Source organism: Panthera leo, chromosome D3 (assembly GCF_018350215.1).
Source record: "Panthera leo isolate Ple1 chromosome D3, P.leo_Ple1_pat1.1, whole genome shotgun sequence".
Classification (NCBI taxonomy): domain Eukaryota; kingdom Metazoa; phylum Chordata; class Mammalia; order Carnivora; family Felidae; genus Panthera; species Panthera leo.
Window position 1 is genome coordinate 78,756,287 of NC_056690.1, and position 19,935 is coordinate 78,776,221.

The following is a 19,935-nucleotide window of genomic DNA, read 5'->3' on the forward strand; positions in this document are numbered from 1 at the left end:
TTCTCCATCATGATCTTCAGGGAAAAAAATGCAAGGTGAAAAATAATGTAATAGAGATATTAAAAGTATGCTCTTTACTAAAAATACTAAGTAACCATAGGGTTGGGATCATGTAGCATCTTTCTGGGTTTCTGGTATATTATTGAATGCATACATAATCTATTGTATTAATACTATTGTACCAGTTTTCATAATACAAGTCCCAAAGAAAGTATTCTAGTCAACATTTTTCTTCCATGCTGTGGCATTGTTTGGTATTTAGAAAAAGAATGGATAAAACCTGCCAACTTGCATCTCAACAATAAATTTTAAAACAAAATAAGCAATCATGTCAATGAGGCTTTTAATAACTGCTCATGATACAACAGAGCGTTTTAAATTATCATGAAGTAAGCACTTCATTTACATTCAACTAGGCATGGATTGTGTACTAATTAAACCATCACAGTGAGGGATACATCATCATGTGTTAAAAATACACAGGCAGATAGTTCTTAATTGGAATTCTTGTACAGGCTTTACGAAGAAGAATAAAGATTGTGTTTCAATTTGAAGTGGTTTTGTCAAGATGTGTGGTATAGATTTGAGACAAGACTTTATAGCAGGGCTTGATAACCAGCCACCAAATCCAGCCCACTGCCTGTTTTTGTAAATAAAGCTTTATTGGAGCACATCCGCATCTATTCCTTTCCTCATTGTCTGTGGCTGCTTTTACACTATGAGGGCACAGTTGAGTAGCTGTAACCAAACCCATGTGACCCGCAAAGCCCAAAGGAATTACTATCTGGTGCTTTATGAAAAAAGTTTGCTGACTCCTCCTTCAGATGCATTCAGACCTCATTCTGTGATATCTTGTTCTTGGGTCATTTATTACGTTTCTATTGGTCTTATTTTTCTAACCAACAAAATGGGAATTAAATGACCTAATGTCTAGAGAGTTCTGAGCCATGTTTTAACTTAAGAGAGACCCTATATGTGGATCTTAAAGCCCTTAGCTTCAAGTTGGTTATATTATGAGGTACAGGGGTTTAGGACTTGAACATATGAATTTTTGGAGAGATACAATTCAGTCGATAGCGTGGCACTACTGGGGATGAGATGGGATCGGTCAGCGAAGCCATCTGAAGAAGCCGAAGGATGAGCTACAAAACAAAGAAGAGTGGATGTTGACTCTTTGAAGGAGAAGGTAATGCATCTGAGGGTGGTATTTATAAAAAGATTTGGTGTTGAAAGAGCGTCCGGTCTTTAGAAAACCACAGGGGGTTTAGCAACCCTGTGTTTCAGTTGGTGGTGTCCATTGAGAGAATGCAAGTCTTTGGGAAAGACAAGTACTTGAGTGACAATGGCCATAGTCTTACAGTTCTAGCTCATGTGCAGCTTGTGACTGGGACTTGAAGACCTAAGTCCTCTGCTTCCTTTTGATTCTGAGGACTTTTGTTCAACAAAAACTGTCTTAAAAGATTTCCTTTTAAGGATTATGGTTTCAGCGTCGTCTCTAAGGAACTTCAGTGTATCACAAGATCAACAAGTTCCCCTGTGTTTTCCACTAGAAACTGCAGAGGTTTACGTTTTCCGTTCAGATTGATGATCCGTTTTGAATTAATTTTAGCATATGATGCAATGTGTGGATTGAGATTCATTGTTTTGTGTATGAATATCAAATTTTTACACCACCACTTGGTAAAAAAGTTTTTCTCCATTGAATTGCCTTTGCATATGTCTTCTCAAAAATCAATTGGCCATATGTGCATGGGTCTATTTTTGGATTCTCTATTTTCATTCTTTGATATATATTTCCATCCTTCTGCAAGTATCACATCTTAAATACTGTGGGTATGTAGTTATGTCTTTTTTTTTATACTTGTCTTAAAATCAGGAAATGTGAGTTCTCCAACTCTCTGTTTCTTTTTCAGAATTGTTTTTAGCTCTTATGGTTCCTATTGAGGATCACCCTGTCTACTTCTACAAAAACAAAGACAAAAGCTCCTTCCAGAATTTCTGTTACAAATGCATCGACTCTCTAGACAAAAAATTACATCTTAACAATATTGCATCTTTTAATCCATGAACACGCCTCCATTTATTTTGGACTTCTTTCATTAATGATTAATGTTTTTTAGTTTTTGCAATACCTACATATGTAAGCAATTCTCTTTTTTTGTGTGTATAAATTTAAACTGAACTAATTTATTAATTTTCATTTTTAATTGTTCATTGCCAGTGTATACAAATATAATGAAATTTTGTATATTGATCTTTTATTCTGCAATCTACCTAAACTTTATTATAGTGGCTGTTTTTGTTGTTGCAGATTTATATGATTTTCTACATAGGTAATCAGGTCATCTGTAAGTACAGATGGTCGCATTTCTTCCTTCCCAATCTATATGACTTTTCTTTTTCTTGCTCTATCGCACTGCCGAGAACCTTGAGTGATATTTGAATGAGTGGTGAGATGTGGTGAGACTTTACATCCTTTCCTTTTCCCAAATGTTGGAGGAAAACATTCAGTCTTTTACCATTAAATATGCTATCAGCTGTAATTTTTGTACATGCTCTTTATCAGGTGAAGGAGGTTTCCTTATCTTTCTAGTTAATGAGAAAAATATTTTCATGATCGGATGTTTTTTTCAAATACTTTTTCTTCACATATTGAAATAGTCATGATTGTCTTTAGTTTGCTGATGAGTTACATTACTTGATTTTTGCATGTTGAACCCAATTGGTGCATATTCCATTTTATATATTGTCATATTTAATTTACTAATATTTTGTTGAAGATTTTGTGTCAATCTTTATGAGGGATATGTGTGCAGTTTTCCTTTCTTATAATGCCTTTTTTTGGGTTTTGGTATTAGGGTAGTGCTGACCTTATAAAACAAGTTTTTCACCACCTGTGTGACTAAAGTTGGCTTCTGTGTTGACCTTTAAAAATTTTTTTTAATGTTTATTTATTTCTGACAGAGAGAGAGAGAGAGAGACAAAGTGTAGGCAGTGAAGGCACAGAGAGAGAGGGAGACACAGAGTCCGAAGCAGGCTCCAGGCTCTGAGCTGTCAGCACAGAGCCTGACGTGGGGCTTGATCTCACGGACTGTGAGATCATGACTTGAGTGGAAGTCAGACGCTTAAACGACTGAGCCACCCAGGCGCCCCATGTTGACCTTTAATAAATAAAGTGCTCATATCAAATTGCTACAATTAGTACTTGCTTCTATCAAGCCACCTGTCTGCAGTCAAAAATAATAATTTGGATGCGACTGCCCTTAAAACGGCTAAATGTGCCATCATGAAATTAAGCTTTGTGCACATGTGTTACTAGAAGGGGGTGAGCCTTGCTATGGCCTTGCAGGTCCCACACACCACTGCAGTATGTGTTTCATGCCTGCCCTCAGCCCCCGTGTCCTTCTGCTGTCCTCTCGTGTGTCAGCGTGAATGTTGTGTGCACACGGCTGTGCTGCAGAGGCCCCGGGTATGGAGGGCGCGTGCTGATGCTTCTCTGTGTGCCCAGAGCCTGTCTCTGGTGGTATACCTCCCTTTTGCTATTAAAATGTCATATAATCCAGGCGACGATAAAAGAAACAAGGCAGATTTAACAATAACTACAGCTGTAAGGTGAGCCTTTCTTGTCTGCACAAAGCAAAACTGTCCAAAAGAGGGTGGGGGGGAAGATATTTATTGGTGAATGTATCATGTACAGCTAGAAAGACTGTGGTTCTATCAATAATGGGTTGTGTACTACATAAATATCACATCGGTTAATTTTACTGATAGTGTTTTAAGGTTTTTCTATATCCTTAACTGATTTTATGGCTATTTGTTCTATCAGTTTCTGAGAGTTGGGTTTTGAAATTTTCAATTATTATTGTGGATTAGTCTATTTCTCTTTTCAGCAGGGTTGGTTTTTGCCTCAGTCTTTTGTAAAAAGGATCCAAAGCCAAGTATTAATATTCCAGAGTTCTTCAGTGAATGTATTATCAAAAGCCGACCTACACTGATGAAATGTTTTCAAATACAATCTCGATGAAAGCAACTACTCAGATATCACACATTCCCAGGGTATGTACTGATATATTTCTAAGATGCTAAGTGAAACTCCCAATTCTGTTTCCCAACTGGCATATGATATACAATTTCTAAAAAAAAATGAATCTTTGGTTAATATGGGCATATATTTCCCACCTAATATAATACGTTCAGTCTTTGTGTACCATAAGATTTTTGTCCATTTCTAATCCTGACCTGCACACCAAGAGACTAATATTTTGGGGGGTTCCGGAAGATGGCGGCGTAGGAGGACGCGGGGCTCACAGCGCGTCCTGCCGATCACTTAGATTCCACCTACACCTGCCTAAAGAACCCAGAAAACCGCCAGAGGATTAGCAGAAGGGAGTCTCCGGAGTCAAGCGCAGACTAGAGGCCCACGGAAGAGGGTAGGAAGGGTGGCGAGGCGGTGCGCGCTCCACGGACTGGCGGGAGGGAGCCGGGGCGGAGGGGCGGCTCGCCGGCCAAGCAGAGCCCCCGAGTCTGGCTGGCAAAAGCTGAGGGGCCGGACAGACTGTGTTCCGACAGCAAGCGCGACTTAGCGTCTGGGAGGTCAGAAGTTAACAGCTCTGCTCGGAAAGCGGGAAGGCTGGAGGACAAAGGGAGGGAGAGCTGCTGAGCCCCTGGACGGCAGAGCTCAGCTTGGCGGGGAACAAAGGCGCCAGCGCCATCTCCCCCGCCCATCCCCCAGCCAAAATCCCAAAGGGAACCAGTTCCTGCCAGAGAACTTGCTCGCTCCGCGCAAACACCCAACTCTGTGCTTCTGCGGAGCCAAACCTCCGGCAGCGGATCTGACTCCCTCCCGCTGCCACAGGGCTCCTCCTGAAGTGGATCACCTAAGGAGAAGCGAGCTAAGCCTGCCCCTCCAGCCCCCGTGCACCTTGCCTACCCACCCCAGCTAACACGCCAGATCCCCAGCAACACAAGCCTGGCAGTGTGCAAGTAGCCCAGACGGGACACGCCACCCCACAGTGAATCCCGCCCCTAGGAGAGGGGAAGAGAAGGCACACACCAGTCTGACTGTGGCCCCAGCAGTGGGCTGGGGGCAGACATCGGGTAGGACTGCGGCCCCGCCCACTAACTCCAGTTATACACCACAGCACAGGGGAAGTGCACTGCAGGTCCTCACCACGCCAGGGACTCTCCAAAATGACCAAACGGAAGAATTCCCCTCAGAAGAATCTCCAGGAAATAACAATAGCTAATGAACTGATCAAAAAGGATTTAAATAATATAACAGAAAGTGAATTTAGAATAATAGTCATAAAATTAATCGCTGGGCTTGAAAACAGTATACAGGACAGCAGAGAATCTCTTGCCACAAAGATCGAGGGACTAAGGAACAGTCACGAGGAGTTGAAAAACGCTTTAAACAAATTGCAAAACAAAATGGAATCCACGATGGCTCGGCTTGAAGAGGCAGAGGAGAGAATAGGTGAACTAGAAGATAAAGTTATGGAGAAAGAGGAAGCTGAAAGAAAGAGAGATAAAAAAATCCAGGAGTATGAGGGGAAAATTAGAGAACTAAGTGATACACTAAAAAAAAATAATATACGCATAATTGGTATCCCAGAGGAGGAAGAGAGAGGGAAGGGTGCTGAAGGGGTACTTGAACAAATTATAGCTGAGAACTTCCCTGAACTGGGGAAGGAAAAAGGCATTGAAATCCAAGAGGCACAGAGAACTCCCTTCAGACGTAACTTGAATCGATCTTCTGCACGACATATCATAGTGAAACTGGCAAAATACAAGGATAAAGAGAAAATTCTGAAAGCAGCAAGGGATAAACGTGCCCTCACATATAAAGGGAGACCTATAAGACTCGTGACTGATCTCTCCTTTGAAACTTGGCAGGCCAGAAAGGCTTGGCACGATATCTACAGTGTGCTAAACAGAAAAAATATGCAGCCGAGAATCCTTTATCCAGCAAGTCTGTCATTTAGAATAGAAGGAGAGATAAAGGTCTTCCCAAACAAACAAAAACTGAAGGAATTTGTCACCACGAAACCAGCCCTACAAGAGATCCTAAGGGGGATCCTGTGAGACAAAGTACCAGAGACATCACTACAAGCATAAAACATACAGACATCACAATGACTCTAAACCCATATCTTTCTATAATAACACTGAATGTAAATGGATTAAATACGCCAACCAAAAGACATAGGGTATCAGAATGGATAAAAAAACAAGACCCATCTATTTGCTGTCTACAAGAGACTCATTTTAGATCTGAGGACACCTTTAGATTGAGAGTGAGGGGATGGAGAACTATTTATCATGCTCCTGGAAGCCAAAAGAAAGCTGGAGTAGCCATACTTATATCAGACAAACTAGACTTTAAATTAAAGGCTGTAACAAGAGATGAAGAAGGGCATTATATAATAATCACAGGGTCTATCCACCAGGAAGAGCTAACTATTATAAATGTCTATGCGCCAAATACCCGAGCCCCCAGATATATAAAACAATTACTCATAAACATAAGCAACCTTATTGATAAGAATGTGGTCATTGCAGGGGACTTTAACACCCCACTTACAGAAATGGATAGATCATCTAGACACACGGTCAATAAAGAAACAAGGGCCCTGAATGATACATTGGATCAGATGGACTTGACAGATATATTTAGAACTCTGCATCCCAAAGCAACAGAATATACTTTCTTCTCGAGTGCACATGGAACATTCTCCAAGATACATCATATACTGGGTCACAAAACAGCCCTTCATAAGTTTACAAGAATTGAAATTATACCATGCATACTTTCAGACCACAATGCTATGAAGCTTGAAATCAACCACAGGAAAAAGTCTGGAAAACCTCCAAAAGCATGGAGGTTAAAGAACACCCTACTAACGAATGAGTGGGTCAACCAGGCAATTAGAGAAGAAATTAAAACATATATGGAAACAAACGAAAATGAAAATATAACAATCCAAACGCTTTGGGATGCAGCGAAGGCAGTCCTGAGAGGAAAATACATTGTAATCCAGGCCTATCTCAAGAAACAAGAAAAATCCCAAATACAAAATCTAACAGCACACCTAAAGGAAATAGAAGCAGAACAGCAAAGGCAGCCTAAACCCAGCAGAAGAAGAGAAATAATAAAGATCAGAGCAGAAATAAACAATATAGAATCTAAAAAAACTGTAGAGCAGATCAACGAAACCAAGAGTTGGTTTTTTGAAAAAATAAACAAAATTGACAAACCTCTAGCCAGGCTTCTCAAAAAGAAAAGGGAGATGACCCAAATAGATAAAATCATGAATGAAAATGGAATGATTACAACCAATCCCTCAGAGATACAAACAATTATCAGGGAATACTATGAAAAATTATATGCCAGCAAATTGGACAACCTGGAAGAAATGGACAAATTTCTAAACACCCACACTCTTCCAAAACTCAATCAGGAGGAAATAGAAAGCTTGAACAGACCCATAACCAGCGAAGAAATTGAATCGGTTATCAAAAATCTCCCAACAAATAAGAGTCCAGGACCAGATGGCTTCCCAGGGGAGTTCTACCAGACATTTAAAGCAGAGATAATACCTATCCTTCTCAAGCTATTCCAAAAAATAGAAAGGGAAGGAAAACTTCCAGACTCATTCTATGAAGCCAGTATTACTTTGATTCCTAAACCAGACAGAGACCCAGTAAAAAAAGAGAACTACAGGCCAATATCCCTGATGAATATGGATGCAAAAATTCTTAATAAGATACTAGCAAATCGAATTCAACAGCATATAAAAAGAATTATTCACCATGGTCAAGTGGGATTCATTCCTGGGATGCAGGGCTGGTTCAACATTCGCAAATCGATCAACGCGATACATCACATTAACAAAAAAAAAAGAGAAGAACCATATGATCCTGTCAATCGATGCAGAAAAGGCCTTTGACAAAATCCAGCACCCTTTCTTAATAAAAACCCTTGAGAAAGTCGGGATAGAAGGAACATACTTAAAGATCATAAAGGCCATTTATGAAAAGCCCACAGCTAACATCATCCTCAACGGGGAAAAACTGAGAGCTTTTTCCCTGAGATCAGGAACACGACAGGGATGCCCACTGTCACCGCTGCTGTTTAATATAGTGCTGGAAGTTCTAGCATCAGCAATCAGACAACAAAAGGAAATCAAAGGCATCAAAATTGGCAAAGATGAAGTCAAGCTTTCGCTTTTTGCAGATGACATGATATTATACATGGAAAATCCGATAGACTCCACCAAAAGTCTGCTAGAACTGATACATGAATTCAGCAAAGTTGCAGGATACAAAATCAACGTGCAGAAATCAGTTGCATTCTTATACACTAACAATGAAGCAACAGAAAAACAAATGAAGAAACTGATCCCATTCACAATTGCACCAAGAAGCATAAAATACCTAGGAATAAATCTAACCAAAGATGTAAAAGATCTGTATGCTGAAAACTATAGAAAGCTTATGAAGGTAATTGAAGAAGATATAAAGAAATGGAAAGACATTCCCTGCTCATGGATTGGAAGAATAAATATTGTCAAAATGTCAATACTACCCAAAGCTATCTACACATTCAATGCAATCCCAATCAAAATTGCACCAGCATTCTTCTCGAAACTAGAACAAGCAATCCTAAAATTCATATGGAACCACAAAAGGCCCCGAATAGCCAAAGTAATTTTGAAGAAGAAGACCAAAGCAGGAGGCATCACAATCCCAGACTTTAGCCTCTACTACAAAGCTGTCATCATCAAGACAGCATGGTATTGGCATAAAAACAGACACATAGACCAATGGAATAGAATAGAAACCCCAGAACTAGACCCACAAACGTATGGCCAACTCATCTTTGACAAAGCAGGAAAGAACATCCAATGGAAAAAAGACAGTCTCTTTAACAAATGGTGCTGGGAGAACTGGACAGCAACATGCAGAAGGTTGAAACTAGACCACTTTCTCACACCATTCACAAAAATAAACTCAAAATGGATAAAGGACCTGAATGTGAGACAGGAAACCATCAAAACCTTAGAGGAGAAAGCAGGAAAAGACCTCTCTGACCTCAGCCGTAGCAATCTCTTACTCGGCACATCCCCAAAGGCAAGGGAATTAAAAGCAAAAGTGAATTACTGGGACCTTATGAAGATAAAAAGCTTCTGCACAGCAAAGGAAACAACCAACAAAACTAAAAGGCAACCAACGGAATGGGAAAAGATATTTGCAAATGACACATCGGACAAAGGGCTAGTATCCAAAATCTATAAAGAGCTCATCAAACTCCACACCCGAAAAACAAATAACCCAGTGAAGAAATGGGCAGAAAACATGAATAGACACTTCTCTAAAGAAGACATCCGGATGGCCAACAGGCACATGAAAAGATGTTCAACGTCACTCCTTATCAGGGAAATACAAATCAAAACCACACTCAGATACCACCTCACGCCAGTCAGAGTGGCCAAAATGAAGAAATCAGGAGACTATAGATGCTGGAGAGGATGTGGAGAAACAGGAACCCTCTTGCACTGTTGGTGGGAATGCAAATTGGTGCAGCCGCTCTGGAAAGCAGTGTGGAGGTTCCTCAGAAAATTAAAAATAGACCTACCCTATGACCCAGCAATAGCACTGCTAGGAATTTATCCAAGGGATACAGGAGTACTGATGCATAGGGGCACCTGTACCCCAATGTTTATAGCGGCACTCTCAACAATAGCCAAATTATGGAAAGAGCCTAAATGTCCATCAACTGATGAATGGATAAAGAAATTGTGGTTTATATACACAATGGAATACTACGTGGCAATGAGAAAAAATGAAATATGGCCTTTTGTAGCAACATGGATGGAACTGGAGAGTGTGATGCTAAGTGAAATAAGCCATACAGAGAAAGACAGATACCATATGGTTTCACTCTTATGTGGATCCTGAGAAACATAACAGAAACCCATGGGGGAGGGGAAGGAAAAAAAAAAAAAAAAAAGAGGTTAGAGTGGGAGAGAGCCAAAGCATTAGAGACTGTTAAAAACTGAGAACAAACTGAGGGTTGATGGGGGGTGGGAGGGAGGGTAGGGTGGGAGGGAGGGCAGGGTGGGTGATGGGTATTGAGGAGGGCACCTTTTGGGATGAGCACTGGGTGTTGTATGGAAACCAATTTGACAGTAAATTTCATATATTAAAAAATAAAAAAAATAAAAAAAATAATAAAAAAAAGAGACTAATATTTTAATATTTTAGAGTGAGCAATTTTTTTGTTTCATTTCTTTTATAGTTAACTCAGTATACTATTTTTAAGAGCAAATAATTACATCATCTATATTTTTTAAAAAATTTTAATGTTTATTTAATTTGGGGGGGTGGGCAGAGACAGAGGGAGACAAAGAATCCAAAGCAGGCTCCAGGCTCTGAGCTGTCAGCATAGAACCCAACATGGGGCTCGAACTCACAAACCGTGAGACCATGGCCTAAGCTGAAGTCGGATGCTTAACTGACTGAACCACCCAGACGCCCCTCATCAACTGTCTTGTAAAGAGCTCAGCTAAGTTTCAAATGCTGCCATTCAACTCAAGGAAAGATACAAATTGCAGTGTCACAAAAATGGAAGTTTCGTTTCTTTTATGCTTTGAAAGCTTCAGTTGTAACGTAATGAACTCTATTAAAATAGGACATATATTATAAAACATCAAATTACTGAATTTCTTTGGATTATGTTTAATTTCAGTTTCCTAAGAGCGTTCGACACATTAAATATTTATTACCACTACCTTTTTCCCTAACGTGAGTCCTTATCAATTTTTATAATATTAAAAGGAATTAAGCATTGGAGAATATTTCAAAGTGCTATGTAGTGAGGTAGTTTAACAATCTACTTGTTAGTTGTGTTTAGAGACATGACCATACAGTGTCCTTCATGTTCATTTGAACACTCCTAGTACACATAAACATTAAAACTCCTGGCATCTTGGGGCACCTGGGTGGCTCAGTTGGTTGAGTGTTCAACTTCAGGTGAGGTCATGGTTTCGTGGTTTGTAAGTTCAAGCCCCATGTCAGGTTCTGTGCTGACAGCTCAGAGCCTGGCACCTGCTTGGGATTCTGTGTCTCCCTCTCTCTCTGCCCCTCAACCACTTGTGCTCTGACTCTCTCTCTCAAAAATAAATAAACATTAAAAAAAAAAAAAAACCCACGACTCCTGGCATCTTAAAATATTTTGGCTTTTTCCATGTCACAGCTTGTTTTATTTGATCTCAGACCATAAAAATACATGAAAATTATAGCTTTCTAAATGTAAGTTAATTTGACACAGAGTGATTTTACTAATGTTTTATGATTTTCCTTATTAAATTACACATTTATATAAAGAATTTATTTATTTATTTATTTATTTATTTTGAGAGAAAGAGAGAGAGGGAGCATGAGTGGGGGAAGAGCAGAGAGAGGGGGAGAGACAGAATCCCAAGAAGGCTCCATACTTAGCACGGAGCCCAACACAGAACTCGATGCCACAACCGTGAGATTGTGACCTGAGCCAGAATCAAGAGTCAGATGCTCAACTGACTGAGCCACCCAGGCATCCCTTTAAAGAATATAATTTAATAGAATACCCAATGACTAAAAAAAAGTGCTATGTAGCTATCGCATTGCTCGATTCTATTGAATTTAAAATTATTAAAACATGAGCCATTTCAACAGTAGCCTCAGTATACTGAACTCTACACATCTACACTACGCTGTTTCCTAGAAAAGGCATATTATTTTCAAGCAGAATGTCAAAGATTGCAATCTATGCAAACGAGCTTGCCCCATCCCACTGTTGCAAAAGCAGAAACAAGACAAATGGAAATACGAATCCTAATCCACCGAGAAGAATGAGATTTCCCATATTTTAATCCAGTGAGGCTAGTGATTCATATCAGTCAGTGTTGATGGATAAAAGCACACATATGAGAGAAAGTAGTCGTGGTCCGCTGCAAATTGCTTTTCTCATGGAGCCGAATGGCAAGATTTTTGTGTTTTTAAACTCATCAGACTTTTTAGAAGATAGTGTAATTATTGCTCTGAAAATGTCATATAATTCAGTTACTAATAAAGGAAACAAAACAAATTTAACAATAGTCACACTTTAATTACTTAAAAAAAAGTAGATGTATAGTATTTTGTTACGTCTTCTAGTGGTATTTGCTTAATACCTTTACGTCATAATTGAAAAAATGCTATACGTTGAAAAGGAACTTACTGAACTGGTCACCATATCTTTCAGTTGATATCCATGCCTGTTGGGATATCTCCTTGTGAGCAACCTTCACTGACATAAAGAAATTCTTGGGGCCAAACAGTGAGTTCAGCACATGCCTAACCAATGACTCGATGCATTTTCTTTACAGCCAGCCAGCAAGGATGTGGTTGGTCATCAAACTTGCACTCACAGCTGAAATATCCAAGACTATTCTAGAAAAATGTGAGTCTTCTGCCTCTTGTATACATGGAGAACCAAAATACTTAATCCTAGATTTTTTGAAATTCTTAATGGTATTTACCAGAAGCCAGAAAGTGGAAATCAAAGGGCTTCTGAATGGTGTATATGAATAGCAGGAAAGAACGAACATTTGAGCAGCCTGTTGTGTTCAGAAGCACATATTATTTCCATGATATTGTAACACCCCCGTGCAGCGCTATCATCCTTTTATTTCCTAATTAGAGGAGGCAACCAAAGTTTGGGGAAGTAAAATAAAGAATCTGATATCACACAGAAACTTGTGAAAGTAGGACTTTGATTATCATTCTAATTACAGCATTGTTTCATGCAAGTAAAACAAAACTATCCTGTGAAAAAAATCCCAAAGATCCTCACTTACCATGAACATACATTTTAATGACACTACAGTTTGTTAAGCATAGGTCATTCTTCCCAGACACTGTATTTCCCATCCAGTCCTAATATCAGCTACAGATGACCACCCCTCTCCCTTGGAGTTTTCATGTGGAGCTCTTTACCGATTCATCGTTTGTGCAGCTGAAGTACTTCCTGCCTAAGACCTAGCAGGAAGCGTGTTACTGGTGAAGAATGAAGAGGGGTAACCTAATTAGTGAAGGAGCTCATTAAAGTCTATGTTTTAGCTTTTCCATTTTAAATGTTTGATCTGTATTCTTGGATATCAGCCTCTAGACTGTTTTTAGTTAAAATGTCCTTTAAAAAATTGATCTACATTTCAAATTGAAATCATCTACATGTACAATACAAATGTACTTTAGTGAAGAGGGACTGAGTAATTTCAGAATTATGACATTAGATTATATCTACTTATTTTTAAAAATGTATAATGCCAGGATATCATGGTGAAATTGATCCTTATTTCCATAACGCTGAAGACAGGGCGCACAGAAACACACATGGTAAAACCAAACAATAATTCAAGCATGCTTGCATCCAGTGATACATAATCTTACATGTGACAATAAGGCAAAGCAACCAAGAATCTACACACATTATGCTGGGGTCTTAGTTCAGGTTGCTAGAACAGAAGACCACAGACAGAGTGGCTTGAACAATAGACATTTATTTCTCACCATTAGGGAGGCTGGAAGTCTAAGATCAGAGTGCCAGCATGGCCAGGTTGTGGTGAGGGCCCTCTTCCTGGTTTACAGGCATCCTCCTTCTTACTGTATCCTCACACAATGGAGGGAGAGAGGGAGGGAGAGAGAGAGAGAGAGAGAGAGAGAGAGAGAGAGAGAGAGAGATGGAGAGAGAGAGAGAGAAAGAAAGAGAGAGAGAGAGAGAGATGGAGAGAGAGAGAGAGAAAGAAAGAGAGAGAGAGAGAGTTATCTTCTAAAGATCCCCCCTTCTGAAAACAATCATATTGGAGATTTGGCTTCAATACCTGAATCTTGAGGGGACACAAACTTTCAGTCCATCCTGGTTGACTACGGCCACGTTGTTTAAAATCATCAGTCCTCTACTATGAAAGACTGAAGGGCTGTTTTTAAATTCAGGCAAAGTACATCATGTATACAAAATGTGAGGAAATGCCATGCAACCAATGAATATGGTAATTAAAAAGCTTTTGGAAGATTATCAGAAAATAAAGTTGAAAAAAATGAAATTTTATGAACTCTGGCTTAGTCTATATATAAAGTATGCGTGGATATAGGCAGGAACTGAAAGAGTGGAAAAAACAAATTGATCTGAGAAGATGAAATTGTGGGTAATATTTTCCTTGTTAAAAATTCACTTATTTTTAAATCATTGCTTCTTCAACTTTAATGTGCAGACGAGTCACCTGGGGGTCTTGTTAAAATGTGAGTTCCAACTCAGCAGGTGTGGGGAGGGTATGAGATTCTGCATTTTACAAGCTCCCAAGTGGTATCTGTGTTGGTGATTTGAGGATCACACTTTCGGTAGCAAGGGTCTCTATTATCCAGGTAGGTAGAAATTAGGAAAAAAGAAGGGAATTACCCCCAGAAACACTCCTCTCAGGTTTCAACTTGCACAGAAATTGTTCCTTTGGCCATGATCGTGGGAAACATCACTGGAAAGGGAAGGAACCTCTCCCCAGTGATGACCAAAATGTATGTCCTATCAAGCATTTTGCCAGTCTCCTTCCACACTGTATCTCAAAGCCTAGCACACTTTTGGGCAGTGATAGGCGCTCAGTAGTTGTCCAAACAACGAACAAAAAAAAGTAGTTTGTTTGCTTTGAATCTTAATCTTAAACTTCTCTTTAGCACAGCAGCAGCCTTTCTTCATTCAAGTCTGTGGCAGCCCATCCCCTGCCTCCATGTTCTTTCTTCCTTCTTCCCTCACTTCCTTCCTTTCTTCCTTCCTTCCTCTCCCACTCTTCCTTTCTTTCTCTTTCTTCATTTCTTCTCTTCTTTCTCTCTCTCTCCTTCCCTCCCTCCCTTTTTTCCTTCCTTCCTTCCTTCCTTCCTTCCTTCCTTCCTTCCTTCCTCATCCAGCTTATTCATTTATTTGGAGAGGGAGAGAGAGAGCGCACAAGCGGGAGAGGAGCAGAGAGAGAGGATCCCAAGTAGGCTCTGTGTCCTCAGCACAGAACCCAATGCGAGATCATGACCTGAGCTGAAATCCAGAGTTAGTCGCCTAGGTTGCTGAGCCACCTAGGTGCCCCCATTTTTTTTCTTTTTTAATTAAAGACAATACTCATGATAATCTCATTCTCCCTTTCCCGATTTTTGCCTTTGTCATAAGCCTTGCGAAAGGGACTAGCTCTGAAACTGACCTTTACCTAATCGATACCCAGTGTTTTTAAAAGTGGAGGGGGGACCTCTCAGACACCCTCTGTGTTATGTTATCGGATGACAGGGGGCTTGCCATTCTTGCTTGCTGCTGTGTTCCCAGGACACAAAATGTCTCCTATCCTTAGTGAGCATTGATACAGATTTTTGGAATGAATGGGGGAAATGACTAATATTCATACTAATTTTGTCTTTAATTTTTAAATATTTTGTACGTGATGGATTTTTGCATTAATTTTTATTTTTAAAATGTTGTATTAAAATTATTTACCTTGAATATTGAGGGGTTTTTTTTGGGGGGGGGGATGTTATCTCCTTAAATGTTGCAGCAGAGGCAAGCACTTGATTGCTTCCCCTCATTCCGGGCAAGCGGGTGCCAAAATGCAGTATCTACCACTGAGATGCTGAATTCTTTTTTTAAAAAACAGTTTTGCAGTAATGATTCAAAATAAAAGTACCTTATGGAAAATATTTCGTTTCTTAAGGCGTTTAATGAGAATTGCAATTTCGTTTTGTCAGCTTAACCTGAGAGTGCATGTATTATAGTAGAACAAATCGGGAAATGATGGAGGCAGCACTGATGATGCAAGGTGCCTTTCTGCACACGAAATGATGCCATTTCATCTGAACAGGAAAGCGTGGTGAGTTCAGAAGGACCTGTGCCCAGGCTGTTAGTATCCAGTGGGCATAGCAAGGGGGATACATTGCTCAGTTCTGCATTGTGCATATGAGCTTTTGAGAGTTCACTAATAACCAGTTGGTGTGGTGGTAAAACAAAACAAAGAATGGTTATTTCCACTGTGCTTTCCATGGAAAAATCCTGGGAGGGGGCTGCCTGAATTTACTGGATGAATCAGGGGTGTAAACTAACACTTGGGCCTGGTGCTTCCACACCCCTCGGGCTTCCTCAGTCTTCGTTGGCACTTTCTCCTGTTTTCCTCATTCCTCTTAAATTGTCTCTTATCCATGAATCAGTGGTCACAGGAGCACGCAGGCTGGAAAATAAACAGAATCTCAAAGCGTTCTAGTAACACATTCTAGCCCAACAGCTACTTCCTACGCTTTCCAGGCTAGGTTCCTGCTCAAATTATCCACTATGGTAGACACCTACGTTACCTGTAGGATAGAGAACATGCAGAAAGATGCTTGGATTACAAATTCCCAATCCTGATCCCAAACTCTGCGTGGTTAGTGAAGCTTTGTGATATTCAGGACTCAGATAACAACTTTCATAATTGCACAAACTTTCTTCAGCTTTTTGAATCTTAGGCGACAACTCATTAGGCAATCAGATGCCGTATCTCATCCTGGATCGCTGATATAATAGATGTCAAGGACGTAAACAGGTATGCATACTCTTCTGCTGCTCTCATGGAAGATGTTTTCATAATGAAAAATCAAAAAAACTGTTTCTAGATTGTCAGCTATACATTATTCAGTATCGATTAACGTGCTCCCCATTACACTTTTTAATGCCATTTAGCTTATATCCATGCATTATGAAGGCCATTACCTATGATTGCATAGCGTGCCATTTAAAGTCAGCTTATGTTACATATTCCATATGTTGAAAGTACATAATGATATTAATTCAGAATCAGGCAGAGGATAGACATCAAATCATATTTGGACGTCATGACATATGTCCTGTACATGAAATTTCTTGATGACTTCCATTATATACATTCATGCTGGCCCAAATATCTGGGGGGAAGGCCTCAATAATTTAGGGTCCTCCTTCAGAGAAATACACATACACACAGAAATGCTTTGGTGCAGGTAACCTCTTTTTTTATATAATCGATCCTTGTTATCCATGGCAGTTATGTTCCATAATGTGACCAAGAAAAATTAATTTACTCATGCCTGAACAAAGCTTATCGAACACATGTATTTTTTCCATAAGGCACATTATAGCCTTCTTGAACTTAGGACACTCGCTCAGCACTCCGGTACTATGCTTGGGAGCCATTTAAAAATTTTAAATTTAAAGCAAAATTGCCAACAAAACCCCAACAATTAGAAAAGCATGGAACTCGACAGATAATTAGCAGGACCCTTGTTTTTAGGGTTAGAGCTGGATAAAGAAGGCAGAGAATCACCTTGTTTGACCCACAGCAGGATACTCAGGTTTTCCACTGCTCTGCTCATATCCATGAATGATTGCCAAGGCACCATATTGATTCTGGGGTTATGAATACACTTTAGCGAGTCGACACAGTTGCAAATACAGAATCTATGAATAATGAGGATCGACTGTATATATTTAAATACATGTCCTATTTTTTTTTTAAGTCGACAACCTGTATTATAATTCATGTATTTTATAGGAAAAAAAAGGAACACAGCAAACAGGTCAGGATTGCACCAAAATAAGAAAGAAAGAAAGAAAGAAAGAAAGAAAGAAAGAAAGAAAGAAAAAAAAAAAAAAAAAAAAAAAAAAAAGCAAAGCAAAGCCTCACAAAAAACCTGCAGGTTTGTACAGGTTGCTCTATTTAGACTGGCAACAGGCTCTCCTAGACTTCGGGCACGGCAGCTGCACTTGTCTCATGCCCTCTTTGCAGATGCAGCCCCGGGCGCACTTGGCCCAGCCCGTGGGGCAGCAGGAGCCGCTCTTCTTGCAGGAAGCGCATGTGCACCTTGCATTTCCAGGAGCCGCTGCAGGAGCAGGTGGGGGCGCCACTGGCGCGGGAGCAGGTGGGATCCACTTGATGCCAAAGCCCTGGCTGGGGTCCAGAGACAGCTGCACCACAGGGCGGTGGCGAGCGGCGGGCGCTTCAGGGGGGCGTCTGCATGTCTCCCTTTTCATTGCCGGTTCATAGTGATAAATTGTACTTTGAGACCACTTTGTCCTGGAAGGACAACTACTCCCATCAGGCCTAGCAGGAAGGTAACAAATCTCCAAAGCTAGGGAGGAAAGTCACCCCATCTGGAGGGGCGTCCCTACTCCCTCACCTAGTACTGCTAGTCAACGTGTATGTTTGCAGATAGAATTGTACAAATTGAGCTGAAAGGAGGCATAAAACTGATCTAAGTAGGATCTAATTAGTTTTTTAAAATAGGAAAGGGAAGCCCAAGGTCACATGGTGAGTTACCAGTAGAGTGAAGACCAGAATGCTTCATCCAGGCCTTTTTTTTTTTTTTTTGCAAAACCACTTCAGTTTCCAAAGCTATGTCCTTTTGAGCCACTGGGATTTTCATGCCAACAGCGTGCTGCTCAGCCGTATAGACATATTCTCGTAGTGTCATGGATAGATGTATGGGCCATTTAAAAATATGTACGAGTAATAACAGTGAGATGTACACATTTATGTATTTAAGCTGGTTTAATTCTCTAATCTGGCATCGATAAGCAAGGAAATAACTTGCTAATAAAAGTGGTCAAAGGGAGTTTCTTTTTGGCTTTAAAGATTTTTTTTAATGTTTATTTATTTTTGAGAGAGAGAGAGAGACAGACAGAATGTACGCTGGGGAAGGGGCAGAGAGAGGGAGACACAGAATCCAGAGCAGGCTCCAGGCTCTGAGCTGTCAGCACAGAGTTTGACATGGGGCCTGAACTCACGACCTGTAAGATCATGACCTGAGCGAAGTCGGATGCTTAACTGACTGAGCCACCCAGGTGCCCCCAGAAACCATTTGCAAATGCAGGGGTCATATTTTGTATCCCACTGTGTTGATAAATTAAATATGATCATTTTTTACACAGAGGAATAGTATAATATCAAGGCAAGTGAACACAAGCTTTCATGACCTTACCTTTGGTTTTCTTGGCAGCCCGGAAGCCAGACTCTTTTTGACTTGCAGCCGAGCTATTTGGGGTAACATCATTTTTTTTTTATAAGAGTGTAAATAATCAAGATTAATTGACCATATGTAGCAGGAACAATAATAAATTATGAATCACCTCATCAATTTGGGAAAACAGCTCTCTTCAGACTTCTCTTGGCCCTCATTTGAATGAAAAATTAAATCATTTCGTTTTCCTCTCTTCCCTCCTATAATAAAAATAATCCAATGTTTCATAAACTCTTACTAAAATTGGAGGCACAGATTTCGCCAGTCCAAAAGAGTATGGCAAATCATATCCCTCTGCAACTAATCACTGTGTCACTAAAGCTGTATCCTTTAGTGTTCGAAGGAAATCACGGTAGAAGTTGTCCTGGCTTAGAGCTTCTCCTGTATCTCACATGGCCTGGGTGCCAGCCTCCCAGATGAAAACAATACGGCATCATTTCTTCTGACCTCCCCGAGGACAAAATATTTGTGTCTCTTAAAATAGCCACGTCTCCCAACTGCACATCAACAGCAGACTTGGCATTTTTATATCACAAAATACTATAACTCAGTCATCCCTCAGCGCTACTCTTCAGAGATCTGTATAGCATCCCTTGAGCTATCAAACAATTATGCCTCTTCCCTCGAAACATTTCTCTAGTTCATTTCTTCATGTGGCTTCTCCCTGAACAGACAGCACCCCAGCAGGAAGAGGTTGTAGAAGGCGTGCCTACTTTCCTCCGCTCCACACAAGTAGCCATTGGGTTCCTAACCAGTTGGGAGTTAAATCTGACTTCTTCTTGAGTTCTAACACCAGCTCTGGTTTCCACTTCTCACACTCAATCCGACACAATTGGCCAACCTAAGCCGCTCACGTTAGACCCC